Below are 16345 nucleotides of genomic sequence, written 5' to 3'. Positions count from 1 at the left end.
TTAGAGAAAGATCAAGCTTGCAGCAATCTTTTATTGTTGTTTCAATACTTTTTTCTTTTTTAATTTATTTAAGCCTTTAATTTTTATGGAACGTTAAACACCACCATAAAAAGCTTATAGGTATTGTATTAACCTATTTAAAAATGACAGAAATATGCTTGTCTTCTTTATGATAAATATAGCTTTTCAAAGGCCATGACTGTGATTCCTCACCTGATTATCAGCTGCAAAAGTTTTTATTAATACCCTCCCCTCATTTGTCGTTTTCATAGGAAAGTAGTAAACAATGACTTTTGCATACGTAAATTTTCAGTACTGTATAAACAGAAGGCTGAATTGTGTTGTCCTTTCTATGATATTTCAATTTAAACATGGCTGCATTGCAGTAATGTCACATCTCGTTTACAGTGTAGGGTTGGTGGGAGACAGGGATCATTACACTGGGAACACTGAGAAAAATACATTACACACTAGTCATAACCATAAAAGTAACAAAAGAGAAAGAGACATACTGATGCACATACAGCTCCTATAATAGAACAAAAGAATAGGATTGCACTGAGAAATGTACAAAGACAGTAAGTTTAGAGGAGAGTTACCACTGCACTAAATTGTCAAGCTTGAGTCAAATGATATTACTTCTGACACCTCTGGCTATAGTACATTGCTTTTGGATTCAGTTTCTCCACTTTTCTTTCGTTGTTGCACTAAAGTCAATTCCCTTGTGCTTTGATTGTTGAGATTATCTTCTTTTATATAGTTTTGCCTTTCCTTTCTTCCCCTCCCCTTTTCTGCACTAGCATTATGTGTGTGAGCAAAGATTACGCAGACTGCTGTAACGCAGAGTCTATGTTTGAAGTCTGTCATTGGCCTAGATAGACAGCCAAAAGCAAACAGAATACTGTATTTTCATTTTAATTTGATTACGTAATAATTAGTAACATTATTAATCAAGGATAGACACTTATAGAAATACTACCTTCAGCAAAGATCCCATTTTTATGTGCCTCTACACTCACTTACCATCCTTCAATTTCAACAGAAGTACTACTCAGCTACTGCATTTTCCAGGTTTTTAAAGCACAGGTATCTGTTCTTACAGACTAGAAAAGTTTGTAGCAAATGGGGAATGTACCAAGGTTTCATGACTTACAGGAGAACTATGAGCACACACACACTTTAAGCAGCAGTGTAATACCATGGTTTCCTTAAGTAGGTAGTATCACTTTAGGATTGACCCAGACTTATACAGTTTCCATGCTTCAGCTATGAGCAAACCCTGTTATTATGGTCCTATCTCTGCTACCTTGTAGGAAAACTGGTGAGATCAGAAGATAGCTGAGTGTGCTTGCTACTAATCTGTTAAAAGTTGTCAGAAGGCCTCCACCCCATCTGTGCTATGCAGTATGGCCCATGAATTCAAGACGATACTGTCTTTAGTGACAAAGAAGTTTCAACAGCAAGTAAAAACCATATTGACCAAAGAACAAAAGGGAAGAGAGTACCTTTAAGCATGACTGGTAATCTGGATGTACAGTCCCTCTTCTGCAACTGCAGATGCAAGAGCAAGAAAATGACTGTGGTGGTTTTACTGTGCTAGGCAGCTGAACTCCATCACAACCGCTCTCTCACTCCCCCTCCTCAGAAGAGGAGGGGAAGAAGTAAAGGAAAGAACAACTCACAGGTTGAGATAAGGATAATTTAATTAAAGGGAAAAAAATAATTATTAAGGAAAGATTGTTATTAATTAAACAATTTAACTAAAGGGAATAAAGGGAAAGGAGAAAAGGGAGGGGGAAAGGGAAGATAAAACAAAAGAAAACAAAATAAGTAAAGGCTGTGTGGAAGTGCAGAGGAAAGAAATTACTCTCTACTTCCCACAAATGAGTGATGCTTGACCATGTCCTTGAAGCAGGGCCTCAACGCAAGTAGCCGGTGTTCGGGAGGAGGACAGACATTTTCACAACGAGGGTCCACCCCTCCCCTCTTCTTCCTTTTTCCAACTTTTATTGCTGAGTGTGACATCATATTGTATGGAATATCCCTTTGGTTGGTTTAGGTCAGCTGCCCTGGTGATGTTCCTTTCTCACTTTTTTGCCCACCCCCTAGGAGGGTTAGAGAGAGTCCTGATGCTGTGCCAGCACTGCTCAACAGCAGACACAACACTGGTGTGATGCCACTGCTGTTCTAGCTACAAGTGCAGAGCACAGCACTGTATGGGCTGCTGCAGAGAAGGTTAACATCCCAGCCAGACCCAGTACAACGACTAATAAATTGAAGGAGGCAGAAAGTTCATTACCTGGAGCACAGGTATGACATGAAGGACTCTGTAACTAACTGAGACTTGCTGTGATTTCCATGCCAGTTGCATACTAGCATTTCAGTAACCTCTGTTGAAGGCTGAGCTACTTCAGAACTGTTCCTAAAATGTGCTGTATCCTCCCTTGATAATCTCAACCAAGAGCTTGTTGTAGTATGAGTGGAAAGGAGCAGAACATGCTGCATTACCAGAACTGTGAATGGGCAGAAATGGGAGTTCTGTCCTTCATTAAAACACTTCAAACTAGTAATTTTCATATTTTTTCCCCTACACTATATGGTGAGCTAAAGGTAGAAATATTTAGAAATTAGAACAGCTTTTGATTTTTAGGATATCACTAGAATAGTCTGTTAAAAGTTAGTTGGTTAATTCCTCAAAAATGTAACCCAAAATCAATGGTGGTTTTGCTGTTTTTATGATTTAATGAGGATTGAACATTTTCTTACCTGCATATACTTCTTCAGTAAATCATTCTTGGAAATCATATTAATAATCAGAAGTACAAGAAAGGCTATTTGCAACATCCAAATTCTACAAAATGGAGTAGACTAAAGAAGGAAATAAAGATAGATAACTCATAGAAGAGTTAGTATAATTTTAAGTATACATTAAGTAGCTTATGAACATTAAATGTAATAGAAGACTAGTAATTCAGTTACGTCCCCCTGTCACAAATGCTATGTTACATAAATGTTCTCATATAATTATTGATGTCATCTTTAAAATAGTCTACTTCTCATTGGTGTGCTCCAAATGTGATTTTGCTAATGGTTACTGTTGTACACTAATCTCCAGAAAAAATGCACTCTTCTCATGGTTTATAATCATGTTTTTTTTTTTTTTTCCTGCCATCATCATTCTTATTTTTTATTATTCTTTAACATAAGGATCCTTTGTCTATTTATTTATTTATTACTCTTTATTTTGAGTGATTGTGCTAGCTCATTTTTGGTAGATTAAATAAACTAAACTCCAATGCAGTGGACAATAGATCCAGAAGCATAGTTCCACAAGCATAGCTACCTCTGCATAGTGCTCTTGTTTTCCAACATAATAATGGTTAAATAACACAAAAGTTGAACACTAGTCCCCCCAAAATAAGTAATCATGTTTATAAGCTGTTTTGTTTTCATCATGATTATGGTTATTTCATCGTGATTATGGTTATTTCCAGTTTTATCAATCTAGCATAACTCACCCTGTATCAATGTTAATTTTCATTGTTTGTTTTGGGGCCACATTGATTATACCCTCCAGTAATATACAGGTCCTGCCATCTTCAGTGAAGTTTTTTTTCTGCAAACGATTTGTAGTGCACACAAAGAGTGAAAAAGCCTTGGCAAGTTTGATTACTCAAAATCAATGTGTATGATGCTTATACTGTTGCAAAATATCTGCAGCTTTCCAGAATAATGTACCCTTTAGGGGCAGGTAGTGAATGAAGATAAGCAACCAAATAAATACTGAGATAGACATATGGTAATTCAGCACAGTTTATTCCTACATTTAAACTTTCTGAAACCTTGTTCTCTCTTTCTTTCTCCTTTCCTCAACTTCTTTTTTGAACCTTCCTTCTACACTAGCTCTTACACCTTTTTGCGTGTGTATATAGTCAGTTGGATTTTTCTTGTACTTGGCAGCCTCTCAGACTGCAAAACACCAAATTGCACCATATTAAGTAAAGAAGCATTATATATAGACATATATATTTTATTTTATAGAAGGGGTGGCAAAACATATGGCCATAGGGCACAGCCATCAAAGTGCTCTAGACCAAAACTTCTAAAGAATTTAGATAGGAGAATGAAGTACTTTTAAGATGGAATTGAAGTGCCTGATTTCAGGAGAGCAATATGTAAAATCAGCCTTAACTGTTGATGTAATTCTATTGCCTCATCTGTGGTGTTGTATTTCTCACTCACACTGCTTTGGCAACACTGCTTTAATACTATTCAGTTCTTCTCTTCTTCCCGTTCCCAGATCAAGGAGGTATAATTACTCTCTGGTCCTGTAATAGAATGTGACTCAAAAGATGTATACCACAACCGCACTCTTCTCTCTTTTTAAAAGACTACAGAGAGATATATGCTTAGGTAACAAACAAACAAACAAAACTTTGTTGTCCAAAAAAGCATCAAGGAACAACAATTTCTCTGGTAACTTTTACGATGTTAGTTGGGCATCTCATGTCAGGAAGTGCAGTCTAGGATCTTCTTTCTCTGCCTTTTATTGCTGAGAACCTCTAGCACCGAAACTCCTCCTTCTGGATCAGGCAGTGTGCATATGTTTGGAGTCTAACAGGAAACATTGCAGTGCCTAAAATTGTTTCTTGTTTCCTGTACTGCTTCTGGTGGACAAGAAGTTTTTCTTTGTAGCAGTACGTATGTTGCTGTGTTTTAAATTTGTGACTAAATCACTGACAGAATACAGATCTTATAGCTTTTGCTGAACATTTGTTGAGCAGCGTCAAGGTTTTTTCTTTACAAGCAAGTAGTGTCTGTGTGTGCATTTTTCTTCATTTGTTAAAATGTTTTCATCTTGAACAATGATAACATCTTGAACATCTCTTACTTTTGCACTTCTTATTCTTTCTCACACTCTGCTGGGGATGAACGATCAAGCAGCTGGGTAGGAGCTCAGCTGCTGGTCAGGATCAAAAAATGACAAACCCTTACATGCTAAAGTGGACAGTCACCTGTAAGTCATCTTTCATATTTTCACAGCTGAAAAGTAACATAGGCCCAGGACATAAAAAGCATGGTTCTCTGTCTGAAATACAATTTCAATTAGTGACAGTTAATATGTTTGAAGTTCAGAATATGTAGTGTTAGGGGAGATAGACTCATCTTTCTAAATTATCATCAGTCTAATGAAGCAGGATTGAAACATGTATCCCTTCAGCTACTTTTGACTCATTCTCTGGTATAGAAGCTTTCCAAGACAGAAGTCGAGTTTCCACTGTAAAATTGTTCAGACTGGGAAGGACTACTGCAATGGCAACAGGCCTTCCAGTGATCAGGGGTAAGAAAAGTAGTTTAGCAACCCTATTTTATTTCCTGAAACATAAGCACTCTTTTGCCAATTCTGTTATTTTTAACTGTATGAGTTTCATAGTACTTCATATTTTTAACTTACGATCCCAAGTGTTATCATGAAAAAAATTATGAGAATCCTGGATTTTCTATTTAAAATATTTATATATCTGATGTTATATAAATGCAGCCCTGAAATCTGAGGAATAAATAATATAAAAATCTTCCAATTTTTAACTTTTTTTTTTGGCTGGTGTTTTGAAAATATTTGCTATTAACAGTACTAAAAGCTAGTAAGAAAAATAAGATTTATCTTATTTTTATATACTCCTTAGTAGGATATCTTTTTTTCATAAAACTGTGTTTTTGAAAGAACATATTAAAATATGTATGACTTTATAGTCACTTTGCAGTGTATACCTGTACCTGAGAGGTGAAAATTTTGATGGAGTGTCACTGTCAGCATGCTCTTCCATATTTTAAGTGCATGATTCCCCTATTTGTAAAGATGAGTTTTGTGGTGCTCATGCAAGTATTTTAATATGGGCAGTAACTCTGGCATATAGGTTTCCTATTGTCATTACAAGGTGCCTAAAAAACCTAAGGTATCTGAAGAGAAAAACGAGGAATAGTCCTAAATATAATAGTAACTAATAATCTCACCCCATTTTGGACTTCAAGAAGATGTCCCTTTTTATTTTTGAATTAAGTGGAAGTCTCTTCTATCTGAGCTGTTAACAATTATGGGTATAAAAACTAACAGCCCTAGGATAATCTACTCAAAGTCTGGGGAAACTTCTCCACACCATCCGTATAGCTCGTTCTAACTTGACTTATTCTGTGTCTACATAGGAGGCCAGGATTTAGGATTTATTGTAGAAAAATTTGTATAAGGTTAAGAGAGTGGACACCTGGTTGTACTCCCTCAGTGCAATGTCTATGGCTGTATTCCCAAGTATTCTGTCTATGCTAGCCTACTTTGACACCTTTGGATAGCTGGAAGGGTTTTTTAACATCATACAAATTAATCCAGCCTGGGGCTGGATTAGCAGTGGTAATAGACAGCTTGTAAGTGTTTTCAGGCACACAGCCATCTACACCTTGACAGGCTTGCTGCACTTCTAATAGTCTATTAAATCTTTGACAAACTTAAAAAGAGACTGTCAAGATGTTTCATCATTTTTTCTTCTTATGCAATTTTTAGTAAATTTATTGTACATGAGAGAAGGGGAAAAAAAAAAAAAAAAGACATCCCTAGGCATAGCCCAGGAGCATGAGGGCAAGTTTCCTCACTCTTCTGCCAACATGTTCCTGTAGTGCCCTGGAGGTAGCACCTGGATCGAGAGGGTAGTTCTATTCTTTGTTTCCTTGGCCTCTGAGCTGACAGCATTAACCAGCTAATTAGTGATGATAGGAGGGGAGGGGTTTTTTTATTATGCAGAGGCTTTTTATTTCACAGTAGTTTTTCTCTTTATTTTCCTTTTTTTTTTTTTTCCATTTGTTTATAATATTCCTTTGTGTCTTGCAAGTGAAACTTTTTTCTTATCAGGCTATCACATGCATGTTCTGCTTTATGAGGATAGGGTTGCTTGTAAATATAAGGCTACAAACAGGAGGATTGTAACATTTTCTATTTTAGATAAAAGGACGTTTGGATTGTCTGGGAACAAAAACAGATCTGAAAAAATTATAGACATGGGTGAAAAGAGCAACATAACTGAGTACTGCACCATTCCTAACAACATCTCTTTTCACTTCTAAACTGTGACTAGCTCCTGAACATGTTCTTTTTCTTGTGTACTTGTGGATATTTTGCTAACAGAACTAGAGCTGTTGCTTCTTGTGAAGCATTATTAACTTTGTTGACTTTGTAACCTGGGAACAAGTCCATGTCCTTATGCTGTTTCAGGGGACAAGGTCTGAACTTCAGCTTTCATTGTCTTTAATTAAACAGAGGGCTGGAAAACACAATAATGGTAGGAGGTTGAAATCCTTCATTCATAGTATTCTTCTACTTTAGTTAGAAGTAAAACAGAATTCATCATGGTTTCCCTTGTGGAATCTGGAACTTTATCCATACCCTCAGCAAAATCAAGAGTATTTTGCCTACTTTTAGTCTTTGGTTGTTTGGGTTATTAGTGGGGGCTTTAATATCCAAATTATCTGTCTGTTTCCATTCATTTAAACTTTTATTATTGTTTATTAGTAAAGAAATGCAGAACAGACAATAAAGTATTTTTTTTGTATATAAAAAAAGTAAAAAGTCTATAATCATCATGGAATATTTTATACAAAACACTGAAAATGTAGAAATGGGTGGGAAGTCATAACAGTTAATGTATTTATGTATCTTTTGCTGTGTACACATAAAGAAGGCAGCACATGCTTTCCCCTGATGTTCACATAATGCCTGGAGGCTGGGAAGAAAAAAAAAAAAAGAGAGATAAATGAAGAGGGAAGGAAGAATGCAAATTAGCTATAAGGCACATTGATGGTTCATGATCCTTGCTTTGACCGTGATCTAGTCTCATTAGTGAACAATTTTGCAAAGCTGCAAGGAGTTTCGTAGTTGCAAGACAAATTCAGCATAGGTTGCCCATGCAGGTGTGCGTGTGAAGGAATGGCATATGAAATCTTCCAGAAGTTATGCATTCTTCCAAAAACCTTTTCATCGTTTTAAGCTAGTAAGTTAAACCATTGCAGCTGCACATCACTTCAAGAAATTAAGTTGTTAATAAAAGTTTTGAAATGTACTGCTTTAAAAAAAAAAAAAAGTGAGGGAAGAGTCCTGGATATATTCCACTGTGGAATGAACAACTTTGTTGAGAGGAAGCAAAACATGGTGGCTGCCAGTATATCAGGTTATTATTTTTTTAGTTAAGTCATCTGCAGCAGTGGAAGAATCTTTTCTTGTCAGTGATAATAACTGAAATTAACAACCTCCAATTAATGAAAAACAGCAACTTCTTTGATAGGAATAATCATAAGGATGTTATCTGGGAAACTTTAGCTTGACTTTAACATGAATCTTGTTACTTATCCTCTGGAATGTAACATTTATGCTTACAGTTAATAAGGTTGTGAGCAACTAGTGTCATGATTCTCATAAGAATTTCAATCCCATTATCTCATTTGAGGATGAGTTATGGTAAGTGTACAAGACTCATTAGCTGTCTGTAGTCTTCCCTTTAACTAGAAGATAGCCTTATCTAAATCAGTTCCTGAAGTTGTTTAACACTGTTGACTGAAATGCTGTGCAGATTCTTGCTAGAAAGTCATATGAAACTTATCTCTTATTTTACCCCCCTTAAGTCTGGAGAAAATTATCTTCTTCAAGAGATCTGTTTTGAGGAAGCGAATAAGATTCTTCATGTTTGTGAAATGGACAGGAAAAACTGAGAGAACTTTTTTTTTTTTTTTTTTTCAATTAAAGGTTTTGGCATAACACTGGAAAAGGAATCTGTGCAAAAGCTTATCAGATTCAAATAGAGGCGTAGGTGGTAAGTATCAGTATATACATCTATATACTTATAGGAAAACAGGAGTGAGTGTGTGCAGAAATGAAACCATCTGATGTTTCCCTTTTTTTAATTATTATTATTATTTTTATTTATTGTTGCTGTTCATAGAAATTAGCATAATTAAATATTGAATTAATCCAAATATTTATGCCAAAAATATCATTGTCAAATTTTCCTACACAAAGTCCAACATCTAAATGCAAACAAGGCACAAATCCCACAATAACAACTGTTTTCATTATACAGATCTGATTTTCTCATGACTTTTCCATCATGTGTACTGTACAATACAAGATGTTTCAGAAAAAAAGTATGATCATCTAATAATTCTAAGGTGTTTATAGTATAAAAAGAGAGAAAAGGTTTGTGTTTTTGAAATACCATCCGTAGAAGCAGTTTTAGTTCTGGCCTTTCTTAGCTTTCAAGTACTTGAATTTGAAATAGTATTTTAACACTTTTATTATTATACATTCATACATAATACTAATATGGCTGCTTTTACCATGTGAAAGATATAATTTCTTAACTGTCTTTTTGTTAGTGAAATTTCTATCACATGCTCATTATAGAGCATCTTGTACCTTTGTACCTTTCTTTTAATCATCTATAGTCAGTCAGAGCACCAGATTAGTTGGACAGATCAAATTAACATATTCTTATCAGATCAATTCTTTTCTTCCAGAAACACATACTTTAGGATAATTTGATATTATTTATATTATTATTTATGTATTAAAATAAACTAATTTAACTGATGTGTAACATCAATACATTTGCCTCCTAAAATAAGGCAGGTAAGTAAGAGATGGGAAGAACTGTTGGATTGTATGATGTTAAAAATGGATGAACTTCTACTTTTTCTCTGATCCTTTCAAAATAACAGACTTGAGTGGAAGAAAGTACACAAATATGAATGAGCCTACAGTGTTATATAACAGAACGTATTTGCTAGTTCTATCATATGGACATATTCATTATGTGGAGATATATATACAAATGAAAAAAATGAAAAAAATGACAGTATATTCAATAAAATACATTATTTCCACAAAATAAATTGTATTAGACAAACCAACCAAAGGAGAAACATTACTTGGCCTGCTGCTCAACAATGCTGAAGAGATCATTAAAGAGGTCAAGATTAGAGGCAGTCTGGGCTGCAGTGACCACACCCTGTTTGAGCTTGTGATCTTGAGGAATACGGGCCTGGCAAAGAGCAAAGTCAAGATCCTGAACTTCCAAAGAGTGAACTTCAAGCTATTTAAAGACTAACTAGATAAGATTCTCTGGAACACTGTCCTTAGGAAAAAAGGAGCTGAGCAGAGCTGGCAACTCTTTAAGGATATTTTCCTTAAAGCACAAGGACTCTCCACCCCCCTGCATAAAAATGTGGGCAAGGAGAGCAGACAAGCAGGGTGGATGAGCAACGACCTGCTGGTCAAACTGAGATGCAAGAGGGAAATGCACAGGCAGTGGAAGCAGGGACATGTGATCTGGGAAGAGTACATGGATGCAGTCTGGATGTGCAGGGAGGGGATAAGGAAAGACAAGGTATGGATGGAACTGAGCTTGGCAAGGGATCCAAAGAATAACAGGAAAGGAGTCTATAGGTACATTGCTCGGAGAAGAAAAGCCAAGGAGAGTGTACTCCCTCTGATGGATGAGAAGGGTGAACTGGTAAAGACAGACATGGAGAAGGCTGAGGTATGCAACAACTTCATTGCCTCAGTTTTCACTGCCACTCAGGCTTCCCAAGTCTTTCATTTTCCTGAACCCATAGATGGAGGCTGGGGGAACAAAGTCCCACTCACTGTAAGTGAAGAGCAGGTTTGAGACCACCTGATGAAACTAAGCAAGTACAAGTCTATGGGGCCTGATGACATGCATCCCAGGCTCCTGAAGGAATTGTCTTATGTAGTTGCCAAATCTTTCCCCATCATGTTTGAAAAGTCCTGGCAGTCAGGCAAAATCCCCAGTGACTGGAAAAAGGGAAACATCACTCCTGTTTTTAAAAAGAGTAGAAAGGAAAACCTGGGGAACTACACACCGGTGAGACTCATCTCTGTGCCTGGTAAGATCATGGAAAAGATCCTGCTGGAAGCAATGTCAAGGCACATGCAAGATAAAGAGGTGATCTGAGACAGGCAGCATGGCTTCACCGAAGGTAAATCATGCCTGACCAATTTGGTGGCTTTCTACAATGGAGGGACTGCATCAATTGACAAGGGAAGACTGACTGATGTCATCTGCTTGGATTTCTGTAAGGCTTGTGACACAGTCCCACATGACATCCTGGTCTCCAAATTGGAGAGAGATGGATTTGATGGGTGGACCATTCAGTGGTTAACGAGTTGGCTTGAAGGTCACACCTAGAGAGCAGTGGTCAATGGCTCTATGTCCAGGTGGAGGCCGGTGACAAGTGGTCTCTCTGAGAAGAACTCACTGACTGTTGTCCTGCAGAGAAGGACTTGGTGGTTCTGGTGGAATGAAAAGCTCAGCATGAGCCAGCAGTGCATGCTTGCAGCCCAGGTCAACTGCATCCTGGGCTGCATCAACAGAGGAGTGGCCAGCAGGTCTAGGGAAGTGATTGTCCCCCTCTACTCTGCCCTTGTTGAGACATCACTTGGAGTAGTGTGTCCAGGTCTGGGGCCCCCAGCACGAGAAGGATATTGATCTGTCAGAATGGGTCCAGAGGAGGGCCACAAAGATGATCAAGGGGCTGGAGCACCTCTCTTACAAAGAAAGGCTGAGAGAGCTGGGACTGTTCAGCCTAAAGAAGAGCCTCCTCCGAAGAGAAGGCTCCGAGGTGACCTCATGGTATCTTTTCAGTACTTAAGTACTTAAGTACTGAAAAGTACTTATAAGGGGGCTTATGAAAGAGAGACTCTTTGCTAAATCAGGTAATGATAGGACAAGGAGAATGGTTTTGAACTAAAAGAGGAACAGGAACAGGTTGTACAAAGAGGTTGTGGATGCCCCATCCCTGGAGGTGTTCAAGACCAGGTTAGATAAAGCCCTGAGTAACCTGATCTAGTGGGTGGCGTCCCTGCCTATGGCAGGGAGGTTGAAACTGGATGATCGTTAAGGTCCCTTCCAACCTGAGCCATTCTATGATATGATTCTATGATTCTAAGAAGATATTGCAAACCTAAGAGCTGATGCTTATGCTGAACTATTACATATACCTTAATTCTGCAGAAGCTAAGCATCTTAGCTGTACTTCTCTATGTATTTAATTTAGATTTCACAGTCATACAGGCAGACTATTACAAAAACACTATCAGCTAAGTGACAGAGATATGAACTGCATTATTGCACAACTTTAAACTCACAATATAATGCTTTAATTGTGAAGGAGAATCTAAAATACAACCATAATTTTAATGAAATTGAATTGGAACCCTTATTTGAATAGAGCACTTGATAATTGGCTGAGGCTACTGGAATATTAAACTGGAGACTGCAGTATTAAACTCCATTTCCTTCACAGCAAGTAGGAACTGTTGAAAAAGACATATACATTTTAACCACTCTTATCAATAGTTAGTATGACGTACTTTGCTGTCCACAATGTCTGAAGGAGTATGGAAGCCTTTCAAATATATGATCATTTGTGAACTAGATAGTGACGCACCATCATTTGAAGACAAGTTTAAAGAAGATGAGTAGATTTTTTAAACAAAATGGTTAGGAAAGCAAAGATAAGTGAGCTATAAGGCAGTGTCTTTGGGATAATCAGTCACGACTGCATACTCTAATCCAGAAAGATTGAAATTCAGCTTTGAAATGTATCTGTCAGACTCAAGTGACAGAGCACAAAGACCATAATAGGAGTAAACCCAGCTGTTCTAACACTGAAATAAGTAGCAAAAATAATATTTACTCTTGTTGTGTTTAGGTCCCCAGAACTTTCCTTGCTCATAACGCCACCTGCTAGCAGACCTGTGAATTGTACTAGGCAAGGACAGGTAGTTGTCTAGAAGATTTTTTTTTTTTTTTTCTGATGTTAGCGAGAAGAATCACCAAGACACATGCAGCTAGACTTTTGGAAAGAAAAAGACTTTATTTGAATCCATGGATTAATATAGAACTACCCAAGACTGTCTTTAAGGGTAATGATACAGGGGACTTAGTGCATGTTTTATGGAACATGAGTACCAGAGGGCCCTAGAGAAGAATTAAGAGAAACATCATTCCAGATTTACTAAGCTACTAAGAATATAAACTCTAAGATTGAAAGTTATACAATCAACATATCTCTCTCCACCTCTATTGGTCTCACATCAATTAATTCAAACCGGTTTATACACATAAAATATAACAGTTCCCAAAACCTCAGTGATGTAACCATTAACTACAGGATTTTCTCTTTCATCTTCACTTTTATTGCTAAAGTATTAAAACAATAAGATTACCAGGCTGAATAATCAAAGGCTGTCTGAGTGAATCTGCCTTCAAAAAGAGGTAGAGAACAAATTATGGTTATCTCTTTTAATATAAAAATCATCAGACTAAAACCCACCATTGTACAATGAGTTTCTTTTTAAAAAATATACTATTCATTAATATATCTCTCCCTAAACAGATTATAATTACTCTTCTGAGTAATTTATGTTGTATTTTCAGCATTAAAAAGCTCACAGAACCAAATGATTATACACTATCTCTTGTTGTGTCATAAATGTATTGCTGTTGTTAATCTTTACTTTGGCAGCTGTTGAGTTTAAATGCTTATTTAGGAAATGTATGAATAATGCCTTTATTAGGAAAGATTGACAACAGTTATAAACTGTTCAATTTGGTTTAAATGTTACTGAGTTGTAAATTAGCTAATCTGGTTGCTTTAATAACTTAGGTTGAATACATTTATTATATTTATTTATATGTATTTCCATTATTTATATATTATATTTATTTATATGTAATTTTATTATTTATTTATTATATTTATTATTTATTTTGAATGTTGTTGGACAGGACAGGCTTGGTGTACACAAGGTCTAGGAGAGTCCTTTAAAAAAAGGGTCCCACTAGAACAAAGTTTAAAACATCTTCCTGACATTTTTAAAAACTAACATACAAGGAAAATGCCTCCATATCTAGGTAGATTCCTCTCAGTTTCTCAGGGCACCAGTGAGGATCAGAAAACTAGGATTCTCTTCCTAATTGTGTTGGTACTCCATTGTAGTATGCCTCACAGGCACTGCCATGGTTTCTGAGCATTTTTGGGTTCCTACAGAAATTATCTTTTTTCACTTAAATAGGACTTACTGTCAAGAGTACAGGATGACTTGGCCAAGTCCCAGAAGTTTTTTTCTATTCAGTTACAAGGTAAGAAATATGAGAAAAGACTTTACCTATTCAGGCCAAAAGGCTGAAAAACTCCTAAGGTTCTCATCCAGTTCTAAATTTTATGTGTCCATCCTCTCTCAGGCAAAAAGAAAGCTCCGCTTGGATTTTAAGGATTCTTCACCAGATAACAAAGTCTTCCAGGTCCTTGGACATATTTGTGAGCGTCATTGTCTGTACAACAACTTATAACCCCACTATTTTTCTATTCATAAGTTAATTTTGAGGTATATTTACCTGTCTCTTATTGTTTAGTAGAAGTTAGGAAATGCCATAATGTTTCTTGTAGATATACCTTACACATCTGTGATACATTCAGATTGTATAGTACGTATTTGGTATGGAGGACATAAGATAGGCTCACAAACAAAAAGATAGGCAGAGCAGTATATCAGAAGATTTTTGGTTTGAGGCTTTTTTTTTCTTTTAATGTAACGTAGCCCAAGTTTTATCAATCCAACATAGTTCTTCCACAATTTGCAGATCAAAAATATATATTTATCATGTGGATGGGGGGAAAGATGCTGCTTCTCTGATAAGCAGAGCAAATGGAAAGGTATATAAAGACTTTCTGAATTATTTTTCTGTATCTTCTCATTCTTTTAAAATATATTACCTGATGCAATATGTACTGTGTTTAGAAGACTCGTGTCTCACACTTAGCATGTGCTTATCTCTCCCAAGGACAACATCTGAACACTCCTGTTAAACTCTTAGTGATCACTTGCTTTAAATCCTCTAGGATTTGATCATCGATTTCAGTATTCACTTTCAGTAATGTGTAGAAGCTATTTCTGGTATTTAATATTCTTGCTGGTTTACAACAAGGTATTCTAGTCTGGCACATATTTTGTGTGTGCATATGTATGTGCATGTCTGGGTGTACATGCATCTTAAAGGTTTGTTTTTAGTTTTCTTACTCCTTAGTGACAAAAAGCATCAATATTACTTGATGAAGAAAAAAATAAATAAAAAAAAAAAAAAAACGTTCTGTCTGAAGAGGATGAACAGAGAATTATTAACTAACTTTTTTTGTTGTTGTTGTTTAATTCATTTTATTTCTCTTGTTTGTGAAGAAGATGAACAGAATATATTTATGTTTGGCTATAGCCCTCATTAGTAAACCTTTGTTGTGGATTATTAGTTTGGCTATAAGACACAGTGTGAGAACACAGATTAAAATATATATATAATATATAATTTATATATTTAGATAGATAATTATATATATAATGTAATTATAATATAAAATGTATTTTTAAATTTATTCTTAGACTTCACTACCAGACTACTGCCTAACAATTTTCTTCACTTCAGTGAAGTATAATTAGTTCAAGTAGGGTATAGAAGGTATACATGACCACAAAAATACCATATTTACAAAACAAAATACTGAAGGAGAGATTGTATTTCCCCCTTCCTCTTGGCCTCATGAAAAAAGAAAAGAAAAATGCTTCTTCCCTTCCCTTCCCTTCCCTTCCCTTCCCTTCCCTTCCCTTCCCTTCCCTTCCCTTCCCTTCCCTTCCCTTCCCTTCCCTTCCCTTCCCTTCCCTTCCCTTCCCTTCCCTTCCCTTCCCTTCCCTTCCCTTCCCTTCCCTTCCCTTCCCTTCCCTTCCCTTCCCTTCCCTTCCCTTCCCTTCCCTTCCCTTCCCTTCCCTTCCCTTCCCTTCCCTTCCCTTCCCTTCCCTTCCCTTCCCTTCCCTTCCCTTCCCTTCCCTTCCCTTCCCTTCCCTTCCCTTCCCTTCCCTTCCCTTCCCTTCCCTTCCCTTCCCTTCCCTTCCCTTCCCTTCCTTCCCTTCCCTTCCCTTCCCTTCCCTTCCCTTCCCTTCCCTTCCCTTCCCTTCCCTTCCCTTCCCTTCCCTTCCCTTCCCTTCCCTTCCCTTCCCTTCCCTTCCCTTCCCTTCCCTTCCCTTCCCTTCCCTTCCTTCCCTTCCCTTCCCTTCCCTTCCCTTCCCTTCCCTTCCCTTCCCTTCCCTTCCCTTCCCTTCCCTTCCCTTCCCTTCCCTTCCCTTCCCTTCCCTTCCCTTCCCTTCCCTTCCCTTCCCTTCCCTTCCCTTCCCTTCCCTTCCCTTCCCTTCCCTTCCCTTCCCTTCCCTTCCCTTCCCTTCCCTTCCCTTCCCTTC

At 37.1% G+C, this 16345-nt stretch overlaps 1 long non-coding RNA gene across 1 annotated transcript; it reads left to right on the top strand.

Moving 5' to 3' along the window:
- The first annotated feature begins 2180 nt into the window (after positions 1-2180).
- Positions 2181-15733, top strand: LOC308189250. The gene is made up of 4 exons (XR_013946204.1): positions 2181-2310; positions 8786-8852; positions 14138-14204; positions 14307-15733. It is a non-coding gene; the product is annotated as an uncharacterized lncRNA (long non-coding RNA).
- Positions 15734-16345: the final 612 nt, after the last annotated feature.

Source organism: Anser brachyrhynchus, assembly GCF_964034855.1.
Source record: "Anser brachyrhynchus genome assembly, chromosome: 2".
Classification (NCBI taxonomy): domain Eukaryota; kingdom Metazoa; phylum Chordata; class Aves; order Anseriformes; family Anatidae; genus Anser; species Anser brachyrhynchus.
This window is presented reverse-complemented; position numbering and strand designations above follow the sequence as displayed.